The sequence below is a fragment of the Euleptes europaea genome, chromosome 5 (genome assembly GCF_029931775.1).
Source record: "Euleptes europaea isolate rEulEur1 chromosome 5, rEulEur1.hap1, whole genome shotgun sequence".
Lineage (NCBI taxonomy): Eukaryota > Metazoa > Chordata > Lepidosauria > Squamata > Sphaerodactylidae > Euleptes > Euleptes europaea.
In genome coordinates, this window is record NC_079316.1 from 32,373,495 (window position 1) to 32,392,664 (window position 19,170).

The following is a 19,170-nucleotide window of genomic DNA, read 5'->3' on the forward strand; positions in this document are numbered from 1 at the left end:
ACAACTGAGACAGACCAGGGGCGAACGTGAGTGAAAGTGCCCACGCATAAATGACCTATAACTACCCTGGTTCCTTCAACTGGTTCTATAACCAGAAATAAATCCTGTGAGTAGATCTGGGCAGAATTATGCAAAGAGGCTTAAGTACTGTTACTCTGTCACTGAGAGGAAAGGATTGGAGGAACAAAATGCCAGGGGCCCTTTTCTCCTGCAGGCACAGGGAGCTAGGAAAGACACTGTTGGCATTTCTTGACAGTTAGGTAAGGGCAGGGCTATCAACTGTGGCCTGGGAAAAAATCCTGAGAGATGTGGGGGAGGTATCTGTGGGGGAACTTGGGGAGGAATTTCTCCTAAAATCTAAGATACAGTAAAGAGTAAGGCCTCTGAAGCTGTCATTTTCTCCAGGGGAACTGACCTCTAGAGTTTGGAGATTCTGGGAGAACTCTAGGCCCCACCCATGACTGCTAAGAGGGGGGAAACTGGTGGGACAAAAATTGGGGGGGGGAGTGAGTTGGAGGGCCCCTGAAGCCAGTGACATGCTGCATCCAGCCGAATTAGGGTTGCCAGGTCCCTCCTGGCAACCGGCGGGAGCTGGCTGGGGCAATGCAACCCAGAAGTTCAGGCACTAGATCACTGGAAGAAGATCTAGTAGCCCTTTATAAACCTACTTTGCTATGTGACAAATGATGTAATCTTTTAAATGTCATTAAAATTAGAGTTATAATAAATGTCATACCCAGTCTTTCTCCCCAGTGGGGACCCAAAGCTGCATTTTTTCTTCTGTCCTCTGTTTTATTCTCACAAGACCCCTGTGAGGTAGGTCTGGCTAAGAATGGGTCACCTAGTAATCGTCCTCGGCAGATTGGGAATCTGCGTATTAAAGACACATGACAGGCTGCTTAAATGCTCTTTAATAGATGATGCCTAGTATGAAGATCACCTTCTTCAGGGTGTTCAAATTCCCTTCATTTTTGGCCCTGCAACTTCCATCATCATTCTGGGGTTGGTGGGCAGTTTTCAAACATGTAGCATTATTTACTGATGAGTTATGCCTGCCACAAACATTAGGGTTGCCAGGTCCCTCTTCACCACCGGCAGGAGATTTTTTGGGGCGGAGCCTGAGGAGGGCTGGGTTTGGGGAGGGGAAGGACTTCAATGCCATAGAGTTCAATTGCCAAAGCGGCCATTTTTCTCCAGGTGATCTGATCTCTATCGGCTGGAGATCAGTTGAATTAGCAGAAGATCTCCTGCTATTCCCTGGCAGTTGGCAACCCTACACAAACATAGACTCTTAACTTCCATTGCTAATATCATGGGGGGGAGGGTATCTCACCAGAGCCAGGATATCCCCATGCTCTTCAGTTTGGGCCCTGGAACTCCCACAATCATCCTGAAGCTGTCGGCCAGTTTTGAGTTTCCTAGCTTTATTGTCTGATGAGTTATGCCTGCCATAAATGAACACATGGACAAACAGGCCAATTCTTTTATTACTGTAGATTCATGGTTAGGATCAGAGTCATGGCAGGGGCGCAGGTGGGATCTTTGTCCTGGTGCCCATGGTGGCTTTCAGCAGCCCTGGCCCCACCTAGAGGTTGGCAATCCTAGGTAAGAGGTGTGTCCTCCTGATATCTTAGCCTGAACTACTGCCGTGTTGGCGAACCTATGGCACGCGTGCCGGACTTGGCATGCCGAGCCATCTCTGTGGGCACGTGTGGGTAAGTTGCCCCCCTTACCTGGACTCCCCGCCGCCAGCTTTAAACTGCTCGTGCGGAGCAGTTCAAAGCCCCCCCTTCCCTGGACTCCCCGCCGCCTTCCCTGGATTCCCCTCCACTATTAGCTTCCAGCAGGAGAAAAAAAAAATGGCGACACTCTATAATTTTGCCTCTATAGACTCTATGGTACACCAGACTATGGAGGCCAACACAGAGCGGCAGCACCTCATTAAAAGCGTCCGCACATGGCTGGCCTCCACTGTTGGCTTGCTAGTCGCTAGAGGAGGAGGTAGGTTGGTACGTTGCTCCTCCTAACCCGAGTCTGCCTCCCTCCCCGAGTCCCCGGGGTAGTTCTCCCGACCTGGACTGGAGTCTGCTGTGTTTCCAAGTGCATCTCTTCCCCCGCACCCGTTTTCTTTCCTCCCAGCCTGGGCTGGAAACGAAGCGGCAACTTTCCTTAGTTGGAGGGGGAGGGTAGTTCTCCCGACCTGGAGTCTGCGGTGTGTCCAAGTGCATCTCTTCTCCCCCCCATTTTCTTTCCTCCCCCCCACCCCGTTACTTTCCTCCCAGCCTGGGCTGGAAAGAAGAAGCTACTTTCCTTAGTTGGAGGGAGAGGGTAGTTCTCCCGACCTGGAGCCTGCTGTGTTTCCAAGTGCATCTCTTCTCCCCCCCCCCCATTTTCTTTCCTCCCAGCCTGGGCTGGAATTCTCTCCTCTGATTCTGGAGAGAATAGTTATGCATCATGACTAGTATCCATTTTGACTAGTAGTCATGAATGCCCCTCTCCTCAAAGGAACATATCCACTCCCCTCTTAAAACCTTCCAAGTTGGCAGCCATCACCACATCCTGGGGCAGGGAGTTCCACAATTTAACTATGTGTTGTGTAAAGAAATACTTCCTTTTATCCGTTTTGAGTCTCTCACCCTCCAGCCTGGGGGCGGCGGGGGAGGGGGGAGAGTTCTCCCTTTTCTTTCCACCCAGCCTGGGCTGGGCAAGAGGCAGGAGCTGCCCTTTACTCACCCGCAGGAGAGGCAGGCACTGGCCTTGGCTGGCTTGGGAAAAGGGATGTATTAAAATGAATGAGAGGAGTGCCCATCTGAAACAGTGGGAGAGGCTGCACAGCCCACTGAAGATAATGGGAGCCAGGATTGCCCATTGACGTGCATGCACTCCTTTGAAATAGTTTACAGCACAAAAAATTGCAAAGAAAATGTGGCATGGATATTCCACTCCTTTGAAATAGTTTACAGCACAAAAAATTGCAAAGAAAATGTGGCATGGATATTCCATTAAGGTCTCTGGGCCTACATTACTCTGCGACTGGAATGACAGCTGCCAGGACTAGTAGAAGTGTTCTGCGACTGGAATGACTAGCCTTGTAGTGGAATGACAGCCCCTGAGATTAGGAGAATGATTCTGCAACTGCAGTGACAGCCCCAGGAGTGGAATGACAGCCCCTGGGACTAGCAGAAGTGTTCTGGGACTGGAATGACAGCCCCCAGAGTGGAATGACAGCCTGGTCATTCCAGTCCCAGAACACTTCTGCTAGTCCCAGAGGCTGTCATTGCACTCTGGGAGCTGTCATTCCAGTCCCAGAATAATGTAGCTAGGCTCAGAAACCTTACTGGAAAACCCATTCCACATTTTTTTTGCTACTCTTTCTCCATGAAGCTAAGGGTGGCTCACTTAGTTAGCCTCAGTTTTATCCTTACAACACTCCTCAGAGATAGCAAGAGACACCGTGTGTGTGTGTAGCCAAGGTCACCATCTGCAGTTTTGTGGTAAGAGTGGGTTAAATGTGTTCTAGCCAGACAAGTGAGCTAAGCTTTATAAGTTCAGCAATAGACAAGGAAGCCAGTTGTGTGCATGTGTTTTGCTGTCAAGTCACATCTGACTTATGTCTGGTGGGGTTTTCAAGGCAAGAGACATTCAGAGGTGGTTTGCCATTGCCAGCCTCCGCATCACCACCCTGATATTCCTTGGTGGTCTCCCATCCAAATACTTGCCAGGGTCAAGGCTGAGTGTGTGTTACTGGGCCAGGGTCACCCGGCAAGTTTCCATGGTAGAGTAGGGATTTGAACCCGGGTTTCTCAGATCCTAGTCTGACACCTTAACCACTACATCATGCTGGAGAACAACCAGGAAATTGTTAATCGTTTAAGCTAATTAAAACCTCAGTATTCAGGTTAAATTGCTGTGTTGGCACTTGGCGATAAATAAGTGGGTTTTGGGTTGCAGTTTGGGCACTCGGTCTCTAAAAGGTTCGCCATCTGATTGGAAGATAAAATGGGAATACATTTTTGGGGTCTCTTTGGTGGAAAGGTAGGAAGAAGGAGAATAAGTGTGGTACACATAGAGAAAATCTGTTATTAGCCTGTTTATGCTAACAGCAAGCCATGTTGTTTTAAATATGGTATTTGAGTTAGGCCTTGGTGTGTGTAATGCCTCAGAAAGAATCTTTGTTTTCCAGCAACTTTGCCTAGTGACTTCCCTATGCTATCAGCTCCTCCCTCCCATTATAAAACATCAACCACATATTTGCTGGTGCAATATAGTTTTGCACTCAAGCTGTCAAAATGGAAATATGTAAGGATGAAAGCTTTTCCTCTGATTAATTTTATTCCATTTGTTAAGAATGTAAACTTAAGCAATGTGCAACTGGCTTAGATATGTAAAATTTCCAGAAATATTTGAAATCACGGGTGGGGTTGGGAGTAAGTAATACTTACTTTCCTGATTTAACAACAAAAATGCATCACGTTAACTTCATTAACCTATAAAATTACATTATTTGGTACATTTCTGTAATTTACAAGTATCGATGTACTTGTTTGCTATAGGAGAAGCTACGAGTATGCCAAATACTTGAGAAACTGCTCAAACTGCTACACACTATATGCCATAAAAGCACATGGATAATAATTTTTGCCCTCTAAGAGGTAGGGGGGAAATGAAGGTTGAAAATAAATTTTGTAGTAAATGAAAGAAAGTATATTATTTGTGCAGAAACACTCATACGGGCACAATTCTACCATCCTATTTGGATAGCAAGTTAAACTAGATAACACTGAAAGGACAGAACTCTAATAATATGTTGTCATTATACACATTGTAGAATATTGAGTGTTGCAAAAATATTTACACTTAAACAAAAATGTTGTTTATGTCTACAGTATACAGAGGAATTATCATTATCTATCATTTTTCCTCTTACAGTTATATGACCTGTATGTATAGATAAGATGCCCCAGCAATGTCACTTCACTTGGTGAATGCATTTTTCTCTACAAAATTTCCTTCTAGATGATTTACATGGATAATGAATTGCAGAGAGTAATCAGAGTGCTCAGTCTGTAGTGTCTCTCTGGCACCCTGGTGCTAAACAGTTTCACTTGGACACACGTCCTGTTTATTAACCCAGGCTTGAGCATGATTACGGATTGGCTGCTCAGTTGCAGCAATGCAAACAGTGGCTTGTGGTTCAGCACCTGAGCATAGCATTGCCTGCTTGACAAATAAAGCAGAATCATCACATGGAAATCTATATGTATGGTAGGACTGCCAACCTCCAGGTGGTGGCTGAATATCTCCCACTATTACAGCTGATCTCCAGACTATAGAGATCGGTTCACCTGGAGAAAATGGCTGCTTTCAAAGGTGGAATCTATGGCATTATACCCCTTTGAAGTCCCTCCCCCTCCCAAACCCCACCCTCTTCAGGCTCCATACCCAAAATCTCCAGGTATTTCACCACCTGGAGCTGGCAACCCTACATGCAGAAGGTCCCAGGTTCAATCCCTGGCATCTCCAGATAAAAGGATCAGGTGGTAAGTAATGCTAAAAACCTCTACCTGAGACACTGGAGAGCTGCTGCTAGTCTGAGTAGACAATACTGATAGGCTTGCCAACCTGCAGGTACTAGCTGGAGATCTCCTGCTATTACAACTGATGTCCCGCCGTTAGAGATCAGTTCACCTGGAGAAAATGGCCGCCTTGGCAGTTGGACTCCGTGGCAATGAAGTCCCTCCCCTCCCCAAACCCCACCCTCCTTAGGCTCTGCCCCAAAAACCTCACACCGGTGGCGAAGAGGGACCTGGCAACCCTGAATACTGACCTTGCTGGACCAAGGGTCTAATTCAGTATAAGGCAGCTTCATGTGAATCTTCATCTGATGTCATTCGAGTTTCTGATTCTAGGCATTCTATAGGCTCCAGCTCTGATAGGAATATGTTCCTTTGTTTATTCTGGATTCTTGGCCTTGCTTTCATCCTGGGTCAAATAATGGGGGCTAATATGTCAAAATCTTTCTCAGTTGGCACCCTGTGAATCCTTGGCATCTGTGTGAACTCAGTGCTGTTTGTATTTTATCCTATGAAGTTATGATCAGTGATGTCATCATGGGCCAGCAGGTAATAAGAAAGGCCAAGTTCAATTACTTTAGTTTAATTACAGTGTTTTTGAAGTGTTGTGTGTGTGTGTGTGTGTGTGTGTGCACACTGCTGCCACTAATTAACAGAGATTGACGTTTCAGTTGCTAAGGCTGGTGTAGGGGTTGCCAACTGTGACTTGGTAAATTCTTGGGCATTTGAAGATGGTGCCTGGGAAAGACAGCGTTCGAGGAGGGGAGAGTGTTCAAGAAGGATCTGTTGCCATAGAGTTCATTCTCTGAAACTGTCCTTTTATCCAGAGGTAGCCAAACCATTCCCTGATTCTTCTTCTCAGAACGCTTTCTGCTTTGTCAATGAGAGATAAAGCTAACAGCTTACAGTTGCACCAGTGCAGAGGGGTCCCTAAACCTCATCTCCTCCCCCCTTGCCATATGGCAACTAGAGTTCAGTGGATGGCATTCAGCACCAAAAGAGTCTTCTCCCAAACCTCCAGCTGCAGTCAGTGAGATACTGGATTGGGTAAACCTCTTTTCATCCTTAGATGCCTCAGGGTGCTTGCCAATTATCCCTGCCTATGCCATAGCAATTCCTGCCATCCCAAGTTTGGGTCCAACAAATCCCTAACGATCAGGCCTAATTATCCAAACTTCCTATGCCATTGAAGGGGAAGTCTGACACTAAGGCCTGAGCCATATTCCCAATCCAGAATGCTTTGCTTGAACCAAGGCATTTAGAAGCAGATATATCTATGAACTTTATAACATGCTTTCATTCTGTTATGACAGCCTTGTTGGAACAGCTAAGTATGTTTCTGGAAAGTGAACTTCTTGGCAGTAGTGAGGACCAGGGCCAGGGCCTGCCAGGAGGGCAACTTGACATCTAGACTTCTAGCCATTCTTTTTTTTTTAAAAAAAAAATAATTTTTATTATTTTTCAGAATATAACAAAAAAAACATTTCTCAGCAATTTGCATGTAAAATAAAATACAAACCTATTAATAATGTTGAGAATAGATATCATAACAATATGTCTAAGTTGGGCTTCCCCCTCATCTTCTTCTGTCGCATAAACTGGTTCTCACTTTTGCATCATAGTTATTTTCTAATCCTTATATTCTATCATAGTAATTTATTTTCCAATTTCTATGTTTAATCTATAAGCCTATTACAATCTAACACTGTTTTTAATCAATCTCAATATAGCAGATGTCATACATTTACTAATTAAATGTCATACATTTACTAATAAAATTAAGCTAATTTCTGAAGTAATAGGATTAGATCAATACATAGTCTTTAACTTTCCTGTTAAAATTTTTTATCACAATAAACCTTCCTTGTCTTCCCTATGCCCATATACTGAGCATTATCACTTCAATTTATACAAGTTTAGCCATTTTCTTGTTGAGGAATAAGATCTGGAAGTCCTTTCTTGTTCTTTCCCGAAAATCTTCCATCATTTTCCAAAAAGGAGGCTGCAATTCCAAGTTCTTTATAAACAAGTAAAAACCCCTGTGGCATTTTCCATTGAAATTTTGTTGGCTTCTTCTGCAACATCACAGTAGATTCCTAAGCATGCATGTCTTCTTCGTTGATTGCCAGAGGGTATCTTCAAAAGATTGTGGTAATATTTCTCCTACTACTGCCAGCTGGAACAGTTGAATCATGATAACCTCGCTTTCTCTCATTTTTGTATCCATTGTTGTCAGCTGATCTTTTGCAATTTCTTCTTGGGAGGTAGGAGCTTCTAATTTCACGTCGTAGTTTTCCAATTTTAACTTGTGTTCTTGCTGCTCTTCAGCTGCCTTCTCCGGTGTTGAATTTATTTCTTCCATCTCTGTATCCATTGGCATATTCTGGACCTTCATTTCCTTTAAATCCTCCATCATAATGTCCGGTTTTTTTTTTCTATTGAATGGCGGAAAGTATCTATTCTTCCAGCCAATTGGATCAATTGTAGTGACAGCAGATGTTGTTGCTCAGACATTCTATTGCATTGTTTTGCAAATACGGCATCTTGTTCCGTTAACATATCTTCCATCTTCTTGATTGTCATATCTGCTCAAATTCACGTTGTGTAAAAACGGGCTTTGCAATTTTCCAGCGTCGTTTCTTTATATAGCTCTCTGGATCAATAAAATCAGAAAATAGGAAGTATACAGAAAACTGCAGAGTCGTGAACCTTCTGTCGTCCCCATCTCGGTGGTTTTTGGTAGGAAATATTTGATAGTTACACTAGGGAGACACATTTCTGGTTCTTCAGACTATCCTGTCTTCTCTCAATGGTAGCAGAGCCCCTTTCCAAATTAGTAGGAGAGAACGGGAATAGAGGTTGCTCATTAAAAGAGAAGCATGTGCTCTTCATTCATGCAAAGGCTACAAGACTGTGACCTCCTTTAGCTCTTTCCCAGTTGCTTCTGCCTACCACATAGAGCATGTTTATTTGCACTGTTGGAAGTAGACACAAAGGAAGATGGGATATCCTGATGTGACTTTACCAAGAGTCAGTTGATGCATTCAGAGAAGCACTGAAGGACACTTATGTCTGAACATTGTTCACTTCCAGTGTCAAGTGGGAAGCAAAACGTTAGGATCCTGCCCATGGGGAGAGCTTCAAAGAGCATCACTGTGAGAAGAGATCTTCAGTGTCCATTTTCTTTGACTACAGATGTGGAAAAGATGAAACACAAATTACTCCTGTGTCATCATTTCTTGTTTCTTTGAACATAAAATCTCTCTTTGAAAGATTGAGATTCTCTTGGGAGAAAAGAAGCGTGATGCACTCCTTTTCTTCATATACATGTGAACACTACAGAAGTATGGCCCGTCCTTCTAAATAATCCGAACAGAAATTCCTGAATACTGTTTAGATTCATTCTAGCCCATAAGCCAACAGGCCAGTTGTCCAGGCCACAGGCTTAGAGCCAAGTGCCAACAGCAGCCACACATGAGATAGGAAGACCAGAACAACAGCACAGCTAAGATGTTGCAGCTGGCAGCAGCATTCCTCCCAGTCTCCTTCCCTGCTCTCCCTTCATGCCCTGATGAAGCTACTGGTCACTCCTCTCAACCTTACCTAACTGCCTGATAAGGAAGGCCAACCTGAGATAACTTAAGAGAAAAAGTGAAATTTTTAAAAAATGAAACAAACTCTTGGTGATTAGAAATGCCTCATTAAAATAAACGGGGCTATTCATACATAACCACATAGAATCATAGAGCTGGAAGAGACCACCAGGGTCATCTAGTCCAACCCCCTGCACAATGCAGGAAATTCACAACTAACCCCCCCCCCCAAATCACACAAGGTTGGAAGAGACCACAAGGGCCATCCAGTCCAACCCCCTGTCTTGCAGGATCCCACAATCAAAGCACTCCTGACAGATAGCCATCCAACCTCTGTATCTAGCTATCTCTGTAAAGTTGCCAGGTCCCTCTTTGACACTGGTGGGAGGTTTTTGGGGTGGAGCCTGAGGAGGGCGGGGTTTGGAGAGGGGAAGGACTTCAAAGCCATAGAGTCCAATTGCCAAAGCAGCCATTTTCTCCAGGTGAACTGATCTCTGTCGGCTGGAGATCAGGTGTAATAGCAGGAGATCTCTAGCTAGTACCTGGAGGTTGTGTAGAACAACAACAGCACGTGGCTCGTAGTGAATATCATTTTTTTAGTAATTGAAAAAACAATACAGAAGGTAAATTGTGTAAATTATGTAATAATAAAGTATGTAAACAACCCTCTCAGAGGGGTAATATCACCCAAGTCCGGAGAAAATAAGTCCAAGTGAAGGAGGGTTACGTCACCCTATATGCTGAAGTCCAAATGAAGTGAAGGTTACGTCACCTCACTGTGGTAAGTCCAAAACAAATGGATTGAAGTTCATCCAGTTCATCCAATACAACGACCGTGTATCCCCAGCATAGACTCCCAGGAAGGCTGGCGGGGGGCTGTCAAACCCCTCTACGCCCTCTGTGCAGACAGCGCAGAGGGGTCTAAAGCCTTGCCTGGACTCCCGGGAAGGCTGGCGGGGGGCTGTCGAACCCCTCTGCGCTCTCTGCGCTAGGATCCTTTAAATAGATCTGTGCCTCCCAGCTGGGAGGCGCAGACCTGTTTAAAGGGCCCCCTCCCCGCACCTTCATAGAAGCCCCGTGAAGGCGCGGGGGGGGGGGGGGCGAATCTGCCAAATTTATTCGCTGAACCCCTGAAGTCGGCAAATTCGACTCCCCCATTTCCCGCCTTTTTTTAGTTTGGTTCATCCGAACCGAAAAACAGCCGAATCGGGGGAAATTGGGCTGTTTTTCGGTTCGGCCCAAACCGAATCAGCAGTTTTAATAAAAAGTCACATGGCGTTATCTAATAGTAAATTTGCTGACCATTGGGTGGATTATAAAATTGCACAAAATATTGAAAGTCTGCAAGTGTACCGAAAAAAGGGGTGTGTGGGGTTGTCCTGGACCTTTCCTCAACATTTCAGATACGAAGCTGACTGAGTTCAGTTTTCACCCTTGCCTTTCTCCTCTTTCTCCTCCCTTCTGGCTGTTCTTGTTGTGCTCCTACTCTCTGAGAGAAGAGCCAGCCTGTTGCTGCCCCTCCCTGGCCTCTGGCTACAAGCTCTCAAATAGCTCTTGCCAGCCTCTATGACCCAACTCCCCAATTGCTGATCTTATGAGATTTTGAGTTTTAGGATGGTGTTTGCTGATGTGAGCTCCCTGGAGGCTGCCTGGTCAGAAGGCTTCTCCTCTCTTTGTCTGCTCTAGGCTTGGGAGGGTGTGGGGCCAGGCTGCTGAAGGGAGCCATATTCCAGCCACCTCCATCTGCAGAGGCAAGTACAGGTGCTGACTCTGGACAAATATGACTTTAAAATTAACCGAGCCCCATGGAGCAGAGTGGTAAACTGCTGTACTGCAATCAAAAGCTCTGCTCATGACCTGAGTTCAATCCCGACGGAAGTCAGTTTCGGGTTGCTGGCTCAAAGTTGACTCAGCCTTCTATCCTTCTGAGGTTGGTAAAATGAGTATCCAGCTTGCTGCTGGGGGTAAAGTGTAGATGACTGGGGAAGGCAATGGCAAACCACCCCATAAACAAAGTCTGCCTAGGAAACGTCGGGATGTGATGTCACCCCATGGGTCAGTAATGACCCGGCACTTGCATTTTTAAATTAAAAGGTAAAGGTCCCCTGTGCAAGCACTGGGTCATTCCTGACCCATGGGGTGATGTCACATCCCGATATTTCCTAGGCAGATTTTGTTTACGGAGTGGTTTGCCAGTGCCTTCCCCAGTCATCTTCCCTTTACCCCCAGCAAGCTTTAAATTAACCCAAAGGGGAAAAAAATAAACCCCCAAATGACCTGAAAGGAAAAAAACAAAAGGAAGGGGAAATTAGATCTTTGCAGATGAGATTACTCTAGTAAGATTCCTATTGCTATTCAAATAAACATCGCTTTATCATCATGTAAATCTCTTCTATCCCTTTGCCTGAGACAGGAAGATAGCAATGAAATACTGCCATAGTCTGCTTGGCAGTTGCTTGAAAATTTAGTTTTAAACACACACACGTGTGCACGCACACAGCTTCTCCATGGAATGGCTGAAAGTCTGTAGGTTTGCAGGAAAAAAACAACAGACTGTGTTTCTAAAGACCTTCTGCCACAAGACCTCCCTTGTGAAGAGATGCCTGCCTTTTAAAATGCAACTCTTTTGGTGGATGAACAGACTAATGTTCCATGCCTTGTCTCTAGTAGTAGCATTTTATGCAACATTGAAAGACTCAATTAATTTACATAATTCCGTGAGTATTACCATGACTATAAGATAGGTTAGTTTGCTCAGGAATCTTGCCTGCCCAATAGAAATTCTTGCCATTTTTGACAAATTAATCACGTTGCAAAACAATTCATTATATTTATGACAAAGTGAACCTTATACCCATGGGTCTTGTGATTTTTTTTGCAGAAGAAATCTAATATTAATGCATAGAAGATCAGTGATTTAGTGAGTACCTTAACTGTCAACAATGCCTAAGGCTGAACAAAATTAATATTTTGTTTCCCATCTGGAGATTTCAGGAAAATTAATGAGGGAGGGTGCTTATTGTGATGTATTATGAGACAAAATTTGAAAATCTTCAAACTGGCAATCCTATTTCAATCATATTCTTGACATATTATCTGTCTCTCAATGGTGCTGGATGATCCTCTGTCTACTGTTCTGAATCTGACTGCTACTGTGGCTAGGCCAGCTGTGATCCTGTTTACATTTTGTTGAAAAAGGAGTAAAAATATAATTCTCTATTTATTATTTATCAGCGTCTCCTATTTTTGCTGTTACTGTAACAAATGAAACAAAGCTGACAATTATGGCAGCAAACTGCCATCTGCTTTACCCTAGAAAAACGACATGTTAGAGAATCCATTGATATGTATGCGTGTTTATTTAGATATTTGTACCCTGCTTTTATCCCCAAATAGTGGTTTACAATATGCTCCTCTCCTCCATTTTTATCCTCACAACAACCCTGTGAGGCATGTTGGGCTGAGAGAGAGTGAGTGATGGGTCGAAGGACACCCAGCGATCATCTGTGTCAGAGTGGAGATTTAAACCTGGTTCTCCCAGGTTCTAGTCTGACACATCAACTGCTACACAATATGTATTTGTGTTTTTGCATTTATTGCTTTATATCCCGCTTTTCTCCCCAGTTGGGACGCAAAGTGTCTTAGAACATCATTGTCCCCTCCTCCATGTTCCCACAACAAGAATGCTGTGAAGTGGGCCAGGGCGAGAGTTTGTGGTAGTCCCAAGGTCATCCTGTGAGCTGCCATGGTAGAAATGGGGATTTCTGCCTAGATCTCCCAGAGTACTAGTCCATCACTGTATGCCATACCAGCTCTACACCAGGCTGGCTATCTTTGTGTGTCTATATTAGCAAAAATTCTTTTGGCAGTTTCATAGTAAAGCCTTGTCTAGTACTTAGGGTAAGTTCAGATCTTCAGAAAATTCAGGTATATAACAGGAAGTAATATTGGCTCTGACAATGGGGAGGGACTGTTGCTCAGTAATAGAATACCTGCTTGACATTCCGAAGATCCCAGGTTCAATCTCCAGCATCTCCAGTTAGGGAGATCAGGTAGTAGATGATGTGAAAGATCTCAACCGAAGACCATGGAGAGGGACTGCCAGTCTGATGGATAGGGTTGCCAGGTCCCTCTTTGCCACTGGAGGGAGGTTTTTGGGATGGAGCCTGAGGAGGGCAGGGTATGGGAAGGGACTTCAATGCCATAGAGTCCAATTGCCAAAGTTGCCATGTTCTCCAGGTGAACTGATCTCTATCGGCTGGAAATCAGTTGTAATAGCAGGAGATTGCCAGCTTGTACCTGGAGGTTGGCAACCCTACTGATGGACCAGTGTTCTGTTTCAGCAAAAGGCGGCATCATGAGTTCAGTGCTCTCTTGTTTCAAAATGGAGTTTTCTTTCACAAAAGACACATAAAGAAGAAGATAGGCAGCAAAGGGTGAGCTTCTCTGGAATTTGTTTCCTTAAACAACTGATTTACATAGGTACAAACAGAATAATAGATATTTTTGCCTTAGTATGGTCAGAAAGAGGAGTTTGGCAGATCTCAGGAGAATACGGACGTATTCAAAACCATCTTTACACTCGTAGTTGTTATACTTTGTAAAGTCATACGTGATTGGTGATATCTAGGAATGTCCCAAGACATTTATTGTTGTAATTATTTCCCTTTGGATCACTCCCCTTCCTTTGGGCAAAGTGAAAAACACATTTCCACTCCCCCCCCCCACAAACACACAGTTTGGATAAAAAATGATCAGGGCTTTACTGCTCTGGCAAAGGGAGGCTTCCTGTCAAATTTCACAGAGATGGGAGGAGTTGTCCTGTATTATAAGCACCTAAATTTGTCCAATAGGCCCAGGGAGGAATGTGACTGAGTTTTCTTCTTTCGGTAGAATTCTTCAGAAATCTCTGGACATCTGTTTTTAAACAAAAATGGACCAAGTAGGTCAAGGGGATTGAAACCCTTTCACCCCATGTTCCTGCTCAGTGTGGTGTGAGCAGGAACTGTGTACCAGAGATGGCCATCCTGGAGTAGTCTGCAGAAGCCAACGTCTTTAACTACAGAAAAAGGGCACCCATCTAGAGTGATCATCTCACCAATGAGGTGAATGACCCTCTTCCCTACCTGCTGTTTCCCACCCCTAGGCACTCTAGTACCAACCTCACCAAGCATCTCTGTTAGAGATGCATGGCATCCCATCCCTACAGGTAGGTTTACCAGGTCCCTCTTTGCCACCAGTGGGAGGTTTTGGGGCGGTGCCTGAGGGGAACAGTTTTTGGGGAGGGGAAGGACTTCAATGCTATAGAGTCCAATTGCCAAAGTGGTCATTTTCTTCGGGTGTACTGATCTCTATCAGCTGGAGATTAGTTGTAATAGCAGGAGATCTCCAGCTAGTAGGTAGGGTTGGCAGCCCTACCTACAGGAGACCATTCAGACAGAGCACCAAAAGTGGCCACAGAATGACAACTCAGGGCTGGCTGGCAGCCGCATGGCCACCCCACCACTCTCTCTCTCTGAAGAAGCACCACCTGGTGGTCCTTCTTCAGATGTGTCCTGAGGCTGTATTCAAGCCAGGTCTCTCCCTCGACTCATCCAGGACCTACACAACTAGCACTGTGCAAACCAGGAATCCTCTTCCTTTTGGAAGTGCTGCCAGAGGTGTAGGGGCACCAATGCTGACCAGCTGTGGACACCCCTGGAGCCACCTCCTGTAAGAAGTTCAGGGCAGACATGCTGTGCCTTGGGGGGGGGGGGACAGAAACAAAATCCCAAGAGAGAAGGAGTTGAGATGGCAGCATCTTGGGGTGCACCTCCATCCCATGTTCTTGCACCACCTCTGATATCCTCTCCTGTTTCTTCTCAATGCCAGTACCTGCAGGCACCTCTGCAGGCAGCGCTCCAGCAGCCTCTTCATTGTACCACCCCAGCCAGAGGTCAAGTTGGTGGAAGGTGTCTTTGAAGGAGGCCTCTGCACAGGCCTCTCCACCCCTCTAGTTTTCTCCTTTGCCTTTCCCCCAGGGTCCCGCTATATTCCCTTCCTGCCACTCATTCTGTCCCCGGGTCAAACTCTGTCTAATTAATTGAGGGAAGTTAGGTACTTAGCTACCTGTACTGCATCCTAATAGACTCTTAAACCTTTCTAGCAACCCTCCCCACCCCCAGAAAACCAAGTTTTTGTTTTGTTAAAATGCACCTTATCTAACCTTGCTTCAGTGGGTTGTTTCGTTTTAAGAACTAGTGACTTTCTGTTCCAAAACCTGACTAAGGATAAACTGAAACTATCATTGAGATGGAATTTGAAAACTTTTTAAAAGTGTAAAGGAACTGCATTAAACTTCCCTGCCCCTTCTGCAATCAGTACCCTATTCCTTTTCAAGAATTTAGGAGCTCACTTCTGAAAAATAGGACAGCCTAAAGTACTATTCTTCTAAAACTGCCTGGCTTCAATTGTTTTGAAGCTCAGAGTGGACACTAAAAGGTTTTTTGTACAGTTTACTTTGCCTCTTCTTAATTGCCCTGAGCTAGCCTAATTAGCGAGGAACGTAAGCCCTATGCTGAAATTTAATTTGAGTTTTTTAATTCCTCACATACCCTTATTAAAAGTAGCCTGTATTTAAAACCTTACCAGAATCTCAAGAATTAAATGGCTCAACTGAAACCAACAGGAGCACAATACAATAACTCCATCAACCGCAAAGAACATGCCAGCAACTCTAAACTTCCAAAGTACAACCCTCCAAAATGAATCCTCTAGAAATTAAAAGGGAAAATGGCAACAATAAACAGACCCCAAGTCCCTTATGCAACTCAAAAGCAGAGTGGAGGTCTTTCAACAAATAAAACCAGCAGAATGTCAAGGCAAAGAGGAAGAGTGGGGGGGGGGGACAACCAGAGAAAGAAAGCTAAGCTAGAAAAACCCCTCACCAAACCCAAACAAGAAAAGGAAAAGAAAAAAAAACCCAGCAAATGATAGGAATGGTAAGGGGGAACCCCCATAACAGAATAACTTTAGAAGAAAAACCAAGCAGAGCCTTCCCTACAAGCCCCCAAAAGTACAAAAATCGAGTTCAACCACAACACAATCAATACAACAGCAAAAGCAAAGAACCAAAGAGAAGCAACCAAAAGGCCCCTTGGCCTCTACCCCCCAACTCACCACCAGGCCAAAATGTAAATATAAACAACTAAGACACTTTAAATAGTTTTAAATTGAACCAATTTGTTCAAACCAGTCAATGGTCAATGATCTTCTCCAGGTTGGCAAGCAGGCAGCAGCAGCAGACCTCTCTAGAGGCTCAGAGCACTAGCTGAAGCCAAGCTTAGCAGTGCCTACTTCAGACACCTCTCTCTGTAATGGAGTCTAGCTGCAGCCAGGGCCTGCTGTTATGCTCTTGGCCCATGCTCAGAAGAATTTGAAAGAAAACCAGCCATGAAATAATTCCTGTGATTGGACAACGGGTACTGCTTGCCCTAATGTGCAATCCTATTTGCCATTCCCTCCTTCCCCCCTCCCTCCTGTTCCCTGGGAATCCTGCTAATGGGGAGGACAGACAAGGTTGCTGGACTCCACATTTGAGGCCAAACACCCTGTAAAACAACAGCTATGATGGGGCAAACAGAACATCTCCCCCTAATGTGCTCTCCAATTGCCTGTGAGAAATACCTCATCCCCCTCCCTCCTGTTGCCCTGGAATCCATTCATAAGGCAGGAAAAGGGCAGAGGGCAAATGTAGAGCCCTGTAACTGCTGCTATTCAGCATTTCCAAATAATCCCAAATAAACCTGATTTTTTTTCGTTTTGGGGGGGATTGGAATAACCAGCTAGCATGGGGGATTCTGTGATGTGTATTTGGCTGGAAAAATACCAGTAAGGTATTTTCTGGGTAATTGTTTTGGCCTGAAGATACTGAATACATGAACTACGAGTCTGATTCAGTCTAAGGCAGCATCATGTGGTTTCACGTGGTAACACTCTTAAAAAACAAAACTATTTTTTGTGACTTACAACATTAATGCTAATTCACTGGGACTTGCTTGTGAGTAGACAAGCATGTATAGGATTGAGACTGCAGAACATCCCTTCTTAAATGAGCTGTGTATAAGCATCTATTTTTCCTCCTGTCACTAACTTTTTTTTGTACAATTAGCATATATTCATAAGAAGTTTCTCAGGGGTCATACGTTTGATCTTTGAAAAGTTGGATCCAAGTTTTGTTCACAATGGATACTTTTTCCAAAAGGAAGAATACCACAAGCTCTGTTCCCCAGAAGGCTTGAGCTATGTTTTGATGTTAGAAATAAGCTGAATGAAATAAATGCTGTGAAGAGCCAGAAGTGTCCATAGAGAAGACATCATAGCAAATTATTTATCTCCAAGACCCTGGTGGAATGATGACATAAAGGCAAAGGACATTTGGTAAGATTATACATTTATAAAACATTGCAAAAACATTAATCAGTTCAGAAAACTACCATGTTTATGAGTAAAAGAGGAGAAAGAGAGAGAAAATCAGTTGCAAACCATCATATAAATGACGCTATAAAAGCATCACGTTATGTGTAAATTTGCATTATTAATTCACTGTAAAATACATCCAGTTGGAGTGGCTTGCTTGTTTTTTACATTAAATTAAGCCTTTGATGTTCTTTAATGCTTCATGTTAGCCTCTAATTTGTCAGAGCCCAAATGCACCAGCAGCTGTTGAAAATATCACTTTTGCAGCAACCGGCGCTGGCCAATAAAAATCCCAAGAAGTCATCTTCCTATCTGGCTGCACAAAATAGCACTGAGAAAGTAGTCATCTCTTTGAAGTATCACTCCAATTATAGGTTTTAACCCGACAGGTCACAGTTTGATTATTTACACAATGCTAGTGTAATTCTGTCTCAATTCTAGGCTTTCTGTAGTTCCAAAGCGTTTGCTGGCTCTAGTGGAGGAAATTTCAGATAGCGGTTCTTGATGGCATTGACCTGTGTTTGATAGGGTGAGACAGCATTTGGGTGATCACGGTATGTTTTGTGCATTATTTAACTTTCTATAACATTATTTAATGATGAAAGCAAAAAGGATATTAGGTTTACATTTCACCCACCCATAGAAAGTATGTGAAATGCACAGAGGCTCTATCGACACACATACAAATACACACATACATTTTTATTTGACAAATCCAGATTTTCCAAATGTACATTATAAGTTTAGTCATGTGTCTCTTTATGCCAGGGTTAAGTGCTGGTATTGATGCTTGACAGCAAAAATGGGCAAATCCACCATGCTGGTTAAATTGTCTAATTTTATTACATTAGACATTTCTTGGCAAATGCATCTGCCAGCAGGAACTATAAATGGTGCATTTGCACCAAGGCAGTAGGTCTGTCATTTCTTTTTTCTTCTTCTTTTTTTTTGCAATAATATTCCATTTTGCATTTGCATCAAAAAGATCAGAACTAAAAACCAGAGTCCCTTTTAATTGTTTATTATGCTGACAGCTAATAATTTGGATGAAAATTCTTTGATGCTGTTTGTGATATGCGAGAAAAATCATCTGTCTTCAGATGCCTACAATTTCTTTCAGCACATGGAGTTGCCACAATCATTTTGAGCACAGTTGTCGCTCAGCCCAATCCTGTGCTTAGGTCTTGTGCTGCTTACTGGGAAATAGGTCTTACATGGGAGACGTTATCACTGAAAACAGTAAGAAGAAGAAGAGTTGGTTTTTATATGCTGACTTTCTCTACCACTTAAGGGAGACTCAAACCGGCTTACAATCACCTTCCCTTCCCACAACAGACACCCTGTGAAGTAGGTGGGGCTGAGAGAGCTCTAACAGAGCTGTAACTTGCCCAAGGTCACCCAGCTGGCTTCGTGTGTAGGAGTGGGGAAACAAATCCAGTTCACCAGATTAGCCTCCGCTGCTCATGTGGAGGAGTGGGGAATCAAACCTGGTTCTCCAGATCAGAGTCCACCACTCCAAACCACCGCTCTTAACCACTATACCACAC